This window comes from Anguilla rostrata, chromosome 12, assembly GCF_018555375.3.
Source record: "Anguilla rostrata isolate EN2019 chromosome 12, ASM1855537v3, whole genome shotgun sequence".
NCBI lineage: Eukaryota > Metazoa > Chordata > Actinopteri > Anguilliformes > Anguillidae > Anguilla > Anguilla rostrata.
Window position 1 is genome coordinate 4,472,772 of NC_057944.1, and position 12,921 is coordinate 4,485,692.

A 12,921-nucleotide genomic window follows, 5' to 3' on the forward strand; every position below is an offset into this window, starting at 1 on the left:
AAGTGTCCCAGAAAAGAGGGGGAAAAAATGAGAGAGAGAAAGAGAGAGAGAGACTGCTGATCATTTAGCTTTCATGACTATGTGCTGTATTTGCAGCATAAACACACTTATACTTACATAACAAATATAACTGTTGCAAGGTCTTTTTTTTCTGTTTACAGACTGGAGGTTTGTTTTTCAGTTGAAAGTATAATTACAAGGCAAACCACCACAACTTTGTTGTCACCCACCCCTGTTGGTGTTTGCTATTTCATTATCATACTGCCTGTGATAATTATCATATTTATAGGCACATAGCCCATGCACACCTCATGTACACACACACACACCTTGCACACACATATACATGCAGACCTACACACACCCACACACATGCATGCCTGCGCACTCGCACATACACACACACACGGACCTCAAACACACGCATGCATGCGCACACCCACACACCTCGCACACACTCTCTCACACACACACCTCGCACACACACACACACACACACACACACCTTGTACACACTCTCACACACACACCTCGTGTGTGCACACACGCATGCATGCATTCACACACCCACACACACACACACCTCGCACACACACACTCACACACACGCACTCACCCACACACAGCTTTCAATTTCACCCGGTGATACAAAGTGGAAGGAAGAACTTTCACAGAAAAATCATTCAGCTCTGCAATTTCTTCAGGAAGGAACAGCTGAGAAATGCACAAGTAAAGAAAGAAACAAATAAAATGAGTAATCACGCGAGTGCCATTTTGCTCAGGTTGTCTATTCAGCAGGAATGGAGCCATTGATTATATGCTGTGCTATTCCAGTCTCCCAGACACGAATGGTAAATTGTGGCATTATTATTACATTGCAGTACATTTCTTCAGCACGTACGCTAAACGGCCTATCTCTGCTTATTGGCTTCCCATTCTAGACCAATGAGTAACTTGGAGAATGATCCCCATTGTGTGTTTACATTTGACTGCGCCGTCGTTAAAAGCATCAATCATTTGCAGTTATGATGCGCCGATTGCACTCTATCGAAGTGCAGTTGGAACCGAGAGGGAGGGGAAACGTACTGGCGGATCCAGAGGAATGGAAAGCGAAATTATGAATTAAATTATGACAGAATTGCCTCTCCTGTCAGTAGCAGGAACAGGGTGGAGTTAGAACAGATGTATGGGGTTCCTTATAGAGCGTTCAGTGCATGCAGGCGGGGACAATATTTACACGTAATCATTCAGTAGGTGCTTTTTCTCTGAGCGACTTACACAGATAATGTACTAATATGTAATATGTTAGCTCAGTCATCACATGCCACAGCTTCTCCTACCATCGCTATGCTTATGATACTCAACTCTGTCTCTCTCTCCCGTCCTCAGACACAGGCTGAGGCATGCATCTCTGCTTGCCTAGTCGTCATCAGTTGGACGTCTGCCCACCAGGTCAATCTAAACCACAACAAATCTGAGCCTTTTCCCTGGCAAACCCTACCCTCTGTAGGACCTCTCCATCTTCATCCAAAACAACATGGTGACTCCTACCCAGACCACCATCTCCATCCACACCACCACAGTGACTCCTACCCAGACCACCATCTCCATCCACACCACCACATTGACTCCTGCCCTGACCTCCATCTCCATCCACACCACCACAGTGACTCCTACACAGACTACCATCTCCATCCACAACACCACAGTGACTCCTGCCCTGAACTCCATCTCCATCCACAACACCACAGTGACTCCTACCCAGACCACCATCTCCATCCACAACACCACAGTGACTCCTGCCCTGACCACCATCTCCATCCACAATACCACAGTGACTCCTACCCAGACCACCATCTCCATCCACAACACCACAGTGACTCCTGCCCTGACCACCATCTCCATCCACACCACCACAGTGACTCCTACCTAGACCACCATCTCCATCCACACCACCACATTGACTCCTGCCCTGACCTCCATCTCCATCCACAACACCACAGTGACTCCTACCTAGACCACCATCTCCATCCACACCACCACAGTGACTCCTACCCAGACCACCATCCCCATCCACAACACCACAGTGACTCCTGCCCAGACCACCATCTCCATCCACACCACCACAGTGACTGCTACCCAGACCACCATCTCCATCCACACCACCATAGTGACTCCTACCCAGACCACCATCTCCATCCACAACACCACAGTGACTCCTGCCCAGACCATCGTCTCTATCCACAACACCACAGTGACTCCTGCCCAGACCACCATCTCCATCCACAACACTAATGACTCCTGCTCAGACCGCCATCTCCATCTACAACACCACATTTCCCTACCCCCCCCCCTCAAAAAAATCGTCTCTAACTTCACTTCCACATGTTAATTCTAGTGACAAAGGATTACCTATATTACACCCGGCATCGGCATAGAAAGGACACTGGTGTAGAAAAGTTTGTTCTTTTATTTTTACTGACGTAGCACTCGGGGAAAGTAGCAGAACTGTTGCTATTTAGCTAAAAAAAACTCACTTCTGCAGCGAGGTCACAGTGCGACTACGTTTCAATGCACAATTACTGCTTGTTACTACTGAAATTCTTGCAGGTCCTACACCTACCTATTAATTGCTTCTGGGAATGTTGGTGTGGATTGCCTTTCCATTGTGCACAAATTGTAAGTCGCTCTGAATGAGTGTCAGCTAAATGTCTAAAATGAGAATGAAAATCCATTTGTACTGAATATTTTCTGAAGCAGGTTGAGAACCTTTCTCAACAGTGCAATGTTAGTGTGTCTCCTGGGTTGACTGGGGGGGGGATGGGGGGGCGGTGCTGGTAGGTGTGGGCTGAAGGAACAAATAAAATATGCTTCTTGTCACATTATTACCACGGTAATTAAATCAACCGGCAGTAAACTGGGGGTGACATAGCTCAGGAGGTAAGAGCGGTTGTCTGGCAGTTGGAGGGTTGCCGGTTCGATCCCCACCCTGGGCGTGTCGAAGTGTCCCTGAGCAAGACACCTAACCCCTAACTGCTCTGGTGATTGAGAGGCATCAATTGCAAAGCGCTTTGGATAAAAGCGCTATATAAATGCAGTCCATTTACCATTTAAACTGCTTTGGAGAAATTCAACTCGTCGCTACACAAAACACTACACAAAAAAATGATTGGCAGTCATTTCGGTGTCACCCCCCTCTGATGGTGTCACCCGGTGCGGTCCGCACCCCCCGCACCCCCCTAGTGACGCCTCTGCTTGATCCCACAAGCACTGCATCATACGGTCAGTTCTCTGACCATTATACACTTCAGTAGCTTTTCTCTTCATTCCCCATTTGGAATAGCCTATCATATTTGTAGATATGTCACTGCAATTATAATTGCAAAATACTACATGACTTTGAGATTGCAGACTAGCGTGGAGCGAGGATGAAACTAATATGACACAAACACAAAGGAAAGGTTGTTAAAATGGACACTGAATCACATGGTCAAGTTGTATTCCAACTGCCTAAAGAGTGTATGTCGTGTTCCCCTGCCTGGTTTGTAAAATATACATGGTTTTTCATAGAAGAGTGATATGTCCTTTTTAAAGTTTAAATTCAAGTAAAAAGCTTGTCCTGGTGTCTTATGTAAAATGATCCTGTGAGAATTCAAAGTCAGAACCTCCTGCAGAGGTCCTTAGTTTCATGGTTCCATGGTCCGTCTTCTTCACCCGTGTAATAAACCCTGTAATCTCTCTCTCTTGCTCTCTCTCTCTCTCTCACTCTCTCTCTCTCTCAACAGGTTACCCCAGTGAAGGACAGCCCAAGAGAGCAAGCAAGAGAATACCCTTCTAGCTGGTGATTTTATGTCTATAGTCTGGCAGGAAGTGATGTTTGGTATGGGTGTGTTTGTGTGTGTGTGTGTGTGTGTGTGTGTGTGTGTGTGCGCGTGCCAGTACATGCGTGTCTGCGTGTAAGCTTGTACATGTGTATGCTGTGTATGCTATGTGTGCATGATGTGGTCACTCGTTGTCCCTCAGACTATAGCTAGAGAATGGAAATTGTGCTACCAGTATGCTGCAGTCTTTTTCCTCTAATAAGAAGGATAGCCTGTCTGCATCAGGTGTTACTGAATTGGGGATATTTTTGGCTCATTTTGGGGTAGAATGTATTGTTAATTTGGTCAAATTCTGGCACATTCTATCAGGGAATATAAATCTGTTTCAGCTTTGTTGTCTTTGCATTGTTGGCACGATCGTCTTTCTTCTGGCAACCATGATTTTCTGTGCCTGCCAGTCTGGCTAAGTGGTGCTCGCTGAGACTGTCAAGCTGTTTTTTGTCAGTGACTGTGGTCAGGTAGTTTCCTACAGTGTACTGTCTTTTTAGGGACAGATGACATTTCATTTTACTTTGTAATTTTGTTTGAGATTCTCTCTCTCTCATTATAAGGTGTCAATGAAATTGCTGCTTGCTGAAAGGTGACAGGAAGGAAGGTTTTATTTAGGAGCATGCGAACATTGGTCATCACCTAGTTCAAAATATGACAGAAATACGAAATCATTAGATTTCCTCAAAATAACCACTAAAGATATGGCAATGTTACATAATACAACTAAATTTATTAGCTTTCGTCATACTACACATTTTAAAATGTCTGTCTCCATCCCCACCCATGACAGGCCGATTTTTAAATAATGCACACGCACCAGAATGAGGACTGAACATCAGTCTGTGAACTCAGGGGTAGCCATTATACAGTCTTGTGTTTGTTTATGAACCATTGTTTTCAATGGCAATGGAATTCCTGGTCAAGAAGGATCAATTCTATTTGGCCTGATGCACTTATTTGAACTGTTATAGACATTATTTCCAAATGTCATGTGTAGTCTGCCAGCCAATAAGATTTAATCAGCAGTCCGCCGAGCCAACCAGCATGCTGACCTCCCTGGCACATGCACCGGCTTTGGGGAATCCATGTCTTTTTGAAGCTTTAATACGAGCCGTCTGATTGGACGGCGGTGCATTATTTACCGGCACGCGTGAGCCTCCGAGGAGAAAGGGAATGGAGGCACAGAGCTCAGTGTGTTTGACGTTTCTTTCCTGCTCCTTCTCTGATGTCACACAAAACGTTCCCGCTCCTCGCGCGGCATCTGTGGCATTCAAAAAGCCTGCCTCTCACGACCACTTCCTGTGGAGAATCGCACCTCCACACAGACTGTAGGCAGTGGACTTTCATCTTCGCCGCAAGGACGGATTTAGCTTTGCCCCAGTTATTTAAAACAGGGGACGGGTCATAGATTCAGTTGGAGAGTGCAGTCCCCAGCCCTGGTCTGGAAAGCCACAGAGTCTGTTGATCTTCCTCAATGCTTCGCTCTTAATTAATCAAGGCGATTGATTGAACTGCTACCTCATCTGGTATCTTGGGTCAACACCAGCAGATCAGACCCAGTGGGTCTCCTAAAGTACAGCCGATCAGCCACTGACAAACCTACTCTACCCCATTATATCATTTTCTCTGTTGGATCCCTCATTGCACTGCTGTTGCCATGCATTCTATCTTAACTGTTAGGCCAGGCTAACCAGCGGAGGATGGGCTCCCCCTCCATAGTCGGCTTTCTCCCGAGATTTCTTCCCATCGGGGAGTTCTTTTCTCGCCACCGTTTGAGTGTTTTCCTTCTCACTGGGGAGTTTTTTTTTTTTTCATTTTTCATTTTAACCTCAACTGCTCGCTTTTCCGGAAGTGCAGGCTTGGCTTTTTTTGCTCAATTTTCTTTTGCGTTTCCACTGTGTCTATTGTGACGGTGACTTTGTAAAAAAAAATGCTATACAAATAAAACTGAATCCCCTGGGTCTCGCTTTAATGTTAACAACATAAGCAGAACACAAAAATAAGCTGAGCGATATATTTCACTTGTCATGCGGACCATGCAGCACGGGGCTTTGTACTGTACGAGGGGGTACGAGGGAAATATCTGGATTTTGTGACTCCCTAATTATTTCTCCAGGTGTCATAAATGCATAACAGCTGGAGAATGTTCTAGTGGCTCGGTATGGAGCTTTTCCATTGTGGTGTAATCTATTCCAGAACTGGCCTTGGTTTGTACAGGTAATAAGCTAACCTGCATACACACTGGCCCTCCAGCCACAAGAGTGCCTATCCCTGTGCTGTTGTCATGGGATACATCATGTTTTTAACTCTATATTTCTGTGTGTACTCCCACCTCATTTTGTTGATCCTTCCGCTCATCTTTAATGAGAGAAAATTCAGTCATCAGCAACAACTGTTCATAAAAGGTAAACAAAAGGTTTTAAGTTTGCTGCACGGTGTTTGTTTTGGGTCCTAATGTTCACACAGTCCAGCAGTATCCGATTCTCTCCCACTCAACCCCACCCCGAACCTATCCTCACCCTGACTTATAACCACCGTGGCCTGGATGTCCAATCAGCATTCATCCTTACCCTTAACTTACATGTAAATGTGTTTTTTTTCTTCTTTTTTTTTCTTCACTTCATTAATTCAGCCATAATAAAATTTTTCTGAACCAAACCGTGCTTGCTGAGAAACCAAGTCGCACTTGCATCCATTTTTCAGTTAAAAATAAAAATGCAAATGGAAACTATGAACTAATTTAATGACATTGCGTTTTATTGATTCGTCCATTTTTGGAAGGTTAAACAAATCGGATTTTTATATGATGCAGGGTGTCAAGGTATCTTACTTGCCTATTTGACCTTTCACCTCTATTGCAATGAGTGGGTAGTGAGTGATCGTTTCTCTCTGGTCAGGAGAAAGGTACCTTAAAGAACGGTGTGCAGTAAACCTTTTTACTGGGGACAGGGGGACAGGTCAATTTTCCATTAAAAAATATTTTACAGTGACGTTCCCCTTTAAGGGTAAATACAGGCTCTGCTGACATGATGTCTGCTCCTTCTCATTCCTGGTCACAGCGACAGAGGGCACTGCTGGCTAGTGTCACCAGCCAGGGACTCAGCCCTCTGGTCCTCATCAGGGTTTCCCTGGGATACGGGTCACCATAGAGCAGACGTACGCACGATGGGCAATTTCACGGTGACTCAGGAAAAATGAAATAAAAAAACGATTATACTGTAACATTGTGCACATTGTGGCATTTTCAGCTCCTGTGTCGGGAGCATATAGCTTATCTTATGGAGATAAACACATTTGATTCAATATTATGTATGCCGGGCTAGAAATTGTTATTGTAGGCATTTGTAATATGTAAAATACGATGCAATAATACTATATTACTCAGGAATGTTCCTTGTGTCATCGTGCCGACAGTTCCATATAATTACAAAAGACACGGACACAGTACTACAAGAGACATAAAAAATAAATACATCTATATACAAAAAAAAAAAAAAAAACATGTTCTCCCATATACCCCCTAAGCAACAGTACCAAACTCTCTTCCCTTACTGGACCTATCATTTAGCATTTGAATAGACATTGGGATAAAAGTGCATTTATATCTTTTTTTGTCTATGCTTCGGTACCATATACCTCCTCCCTGACAGCAAAAGCTGGAACTCAAGAGTGCAGCGCATGAGAACTATCACCAGCAATATTGCCTGCCAATCTCAATGTTCTCTGATTGTTCTATTTTTGAAATATCTGTATCACTGGAACATGTAAATATGTATGTGCGCGCATTAACCGCATTAACATTTCGAAACGGGTCCCATTGCACGCTGTGGTGCCATGAGACCCCTCGAGGCCTGCCTTGAAATGTATGTTAAAAATGAAAAAGCTGTGATAAAACTAATAATTAATACTGTGAATTTAAAAAAAGGAAGACAAATAAGACAGCAGACCCCTGATGGCATATAGCCAAGGGCACTCGCATCTCAAATAGTTTGGTGAGATCATTTTTAAACCACTGGCAGGTATTTTTAGACAATCTTTAGAAACTGGAGAAATACCAGAGGACTGGAAGCAAGGTAATATAACACCAAAATGTAAGAAAGGGAACCGCACTGATACCAGAAACTATTGGCCTGACTGTTTAACTTACATCATATGCAAAATACTGTGATCTATCAGAGACCATTTAGATTGATTTATTGTAAAAGAACAACACCCTAAGGGATAGCCAGCTTGGTTTTCATGAGGGAAGGTCATTCCTGACTTTTGGCATTCTTTGAACAAGCTGCCAAGTGTTTTGATTGTAACAAGGCTTATGATATACATTTAGAATAAAAAAATAAAAAAAACACTTCATAAGGTACCACATGACATACCGATTATGAAAATGAAGACAGTAGGAATTACAGAGGTATCTCAGAATGCATTTGGAACTGTCAACAGTGTAGTAGGAGGGATCTTATATGAGCTGGGTACTGTGATAGAAGATTTAAAACCAATTCAGCGTGACGGCAGTTTTTATCACTTGTGTATCGTGTTGCAAACGGTATATGTAATTTTGGGGTGCGCTAAAAATGGTAATTATTTACAGGGGTTCCTTGGGCCTGAAAAGTTTGGGAACCACAGCCCTATGGAATGTGTGATATTCTTACCCCCATGTTGTGCATCTGTATATTGCCATGCTATATTACCATATATAGGCATAAAGGGAATTAATAGAGTGGGGTAAACAGAGAAAATATGAATTGTAGGGTATCCATCTGGAGACTTAGTTCTTAATACTTATAGAGCTCTTTTGGAATGTACAGATATTTAAATGGAAAGTATTTGCCCCTGAATGTATTGATCTATTTACTTCTACAGGGCAGAACTATGGCAGCAGTAAGGTTGCTGCCAAACTTGGTTCTCTCCAAAAAAAAATGTGAAGCTCTGAGCATTTTTAGCAGGGTACTGTGGGAAATGGAGTCCTGCAAGGATTGGTACTGGGACCGTTGCTCTTACTCATTTATATAAACAACTTTGACAGGAACATAGGAAGTACATTAGTTAAATTTGCAAATGATTGTCAACTGGGAGGGTTAACTAACAGTTTGGAATCTACTAAAGTAATCCAAGAAGATTTAAACAGAATCCAGAAGTGGGCAGAAATCTGGCAAATTAAATTCAATATAGTTAAATGTAAAGTTCTGTATGTGGGAAATAGAAACACAAGGGATACTGTATGGGAGGAACAAAATTTGAATGTGATCAATTTTAAAAAGACTAAGGAGTAATAGTTAATCAACATCTTTCGGGTTCTAGGCACTGCGCTGGCCAACAGGCTACTGTAATATAAGTCCAACAGTACTGAGTTGAAATCTCAGGTCTCTAATCTAATCTAAAGTTATTCTTATTTTATGCAATACCTTTATCCAACCACACTTAGCATATTGTATGCTGTCCTGGGGACTGTACTACAAGAAAGATATAAGCCGCGTTTCCACCAAAATTACCCGGAACTTTTAGTCCCAGGAACTACTTTTCAAGGAACTAAAAGGTTCCTTCAGCCCATGGTTGTCTGCGTTTCCACCGCGGTCTAAAGTTCTGCGAAGATTAGGCAAATTAGCCCACTGACGTATGAAAAAACGACGTTGTCGTCGGTCCATCTGTCCTATGATTTCTTCTGTAACCCCATACTACCACCGAAGTAGCCTACATTATTTTCTAATAACCGGGACAGCCCAGAGGGGTTTATTCCACTTATATACAACGGGTTACCAACAATGATTATATATGGTTAGTTTTGTATATTTTTTTCGATTTAATCTTTTTTTTTAAATATTCTTCTGCAGCCGTTTGGGCTTATTTTACCGTTGTCAAGCAAAACTGTCGTTGGTAGTTGAACTTGGACCGTTGTTATGCAACAAATAGGATATAACAGGCCAATAGTCAGATTGTAACTGTTTTATATATCCTCTCAAGCACATTCATTATGTTTTTATGCGAACATTCGCTTTCATGTCTTGACATCCGAAGCGACCGAATGCATTCACATTTATATGTATAACTGGCAACAACAGCAGAAAACATGCACACGTTGTAAACAATTTGCTGTTTGATTACTTTCTCATCGTCAATTCCATATCGCAAATCGCAAAATGACAAGAATAGAACGAAAACTCGTACTGTACATTAGTAGTGGTACAGCCACCGTTTGCTTTCCTTCGAAGTTACTGCTAGCCGAGCAGCGAAGTGTGCCCTCCAGATGCGAACCATGCACCATAAATTAGTCCATAGTCTTTCTGGTCTTTTTGTTGAATTGAAGAATGGCAGAGTAAAATTACGGCAGTCTGAAAAAGCTAAAGGGACGATTACTAGAATTAACCTGTTATTTTACCTTGACAAAAAGTGCGGAAGGTGATTTCCAGTTTGCTTTTACTGTAACACCAATGTGAATTACGCAGAACTACCGCATACCTCACATAACTGTATCAAACGTTTTGAGTCAATTACAACGGCCTAACAAAGAAAATCCGGAAGAAAATATTCAGCAACCGAATTAATCCGTTTGAATGTTTTGGTACGTAATATGCTGTCCCAGCACGAATGCTTTTTATTTAAAAAATTTATAAAACGAATACTAAAGCAAGAAAAGAACAGAAGAGCACACGTTATAATTCCAAGACGTTGGCAGGCTATAACCAAAACTAGGCTACTGCGCCGCATAACATACAAGTTTGATTTGAAGTTATTATGAAAATAAATTGGTTTTCGGCTGCATATTTTCAAACATGGCGGCTGAAAACAAACACAAAAAAATACTCGACCAATCAGAAATGTTCAGCGCTGCAAGCTCCACCCAAAAGGTTCCTGTACTTTCGGAAAGTACTACCCCCGAGCAGGAACTTTTTGGGGGGTAAAATAAAGCCCTAAACTAAATTTAGACCCTAGTTCCTGCGGTGGAAACGCACTGAGTTCCTCAAAAGGTTCCTAGTTCCGGGGTAAAGTTCCTGCGTTGGAAACGCGGCTATAGAGGCTGTGGAAAAGGTTCAAAGAAGGGCAAATAAATTGGTTCCTGGAATAAAGGTGAAAGCTACGAGGAAAGATTTAAGATGCTTAATCTCTTCAATCTTAGTAAAAGGAGATTTCGGGGTGATTTGACAGAGCCTTTTCAATTCATAGGGATTAATAAAGTGAACTACAAGAGGTTATTCAGGTTGACTTCTGTTAGTAGAACGAGGGGTCATAGAGGTAAATTCCGAGATTAGAAAGTATTTATTTATTTATTTATTTATTTATTTTCACAAAGAGAGTAGTCACTATGTGGAATGGCTTGCCAGGTCATGTAGTAGAGGCATAGACTCTAGGGGGTTTTCAAGACCAGGCTTGATGTGGTGCTAGATACTGTCTTGTTTGTCAGTAAACTGAGCACTAGGGACACTGTAGTGGTAGTGTAGTGTAGTGAGCATTGTTGGGCTGCATGGCCTGTTCTTGTCGTTATGTTGTGTTATGTCAGGTTATGACTCAAGTCCTCTCTTTGTCAGCAAAAGGTGACACAGGTCCACACGCATATTCCATTGGGATGATGCTTACACTCTAGTATGTATGCTAAAGCAATATAAAAACACTAGAAGAAATAAATCAGCACTGTCATTGATCATTATGATAGATTGCTTGACTAACACAAGCTAAATCAAGACCTTAACCATATCTGTGATGCTGAGTTTAGTAAATCAATCGTTTCTTTTGATTCATATAGGTCCTATAATGTGTTCACAAGAGCAATATCTACAAAAGCACAATTAAGTACAGACTTGCAAAGGGGAGTTTTCACGGGAACTTTGGTTTTAAGGTAGATACATTTTTCCGGCCTCAAAATGGGGATTGGCTGGTGACTTTGCGTGACTGCGAATGAGGTCAGTCCAGCTTTACTGCCACTGTCAACTCAATGTGTCATCTTTCTATATTTAACTATAATTAGAATGTAGTTCTGGTCTTCAAGAGACCACCATGATGCATTGAGAGGCATGCTCTGAAAAATTAAACGCATGACAAAAATAAAAAAATTTGAACAATTTTAATATTTATTGAAGGGATACATATTGTGATAGAATTGGGTGGGGGGGGGGGTAATTTGTAAAAGGTGTCATTCTCCAGGAATAGTGGTATTTGGAATTGTAATATGTCTTGAAATGCTTTTTGTTACTTATAATTTAGGGTACAACATCAAGTAACCTATTAATTTAATGAATCCAAACAAATGCGTTTTTACCGTAAATTGTTTTTATACTTCCACTCAAAAAATTGCACCATCTTTCTGGTGTTACTTGTACCCAGCACAACACTGAAGGAATTTTCAGTTAAATCTACACAGATTGGCAAAATTAGTGTAGATTAATGAAATAAAATAATCCACTCAATTGCATAATGGATTATCGCATAATTTGGGTATTTGCAGAAAATAGTCAAATCTCAAACCATTTCCCATTCCCATACAATTCTGTTGTAAAGAGATCACATATTTGCATCAACCATTAGAGCATATTTTGGATATTTCCATGGAATTATGTCCTATTACATCACATAATGATACATAAATATACATTAAAAGCTGGCAGATGCGGCATAAATAAATTGACAATTTCTCTATAAAGACAAAAAACCCAAAAGATTTATGAATTATGATTTATGGCGGTTTCTGTAAAAAACTACAATCCTCACCACTCTGTCTGTTTCATTATTTCATGCAATTAAGCAGATTCTGCAGTAGTTAATTTAACATGCCTAAGGTTGCACATGAACTTGAAAGCAGTCAAAACTTTAAAACACTTGAAATGCTGTATCATTCCAGACCTGGGTCAAATACATATTTGTTTTGGATTCAAATACTTTTCTGTACTCTATTGATTTTGTCTGGTGTAATTGAGCCGGCCAATATCGGCAAAAGGTGGGGTTTGCACTTTTTGAGAGTGTTTCATTGGTTTCAGTACACTTTTCTACTCAGTAAAGCGTAGAAAAGTATTTGAACCCAAAACAAATATGTATCACTCGAAACAAAATTGTGCTTGTTTCA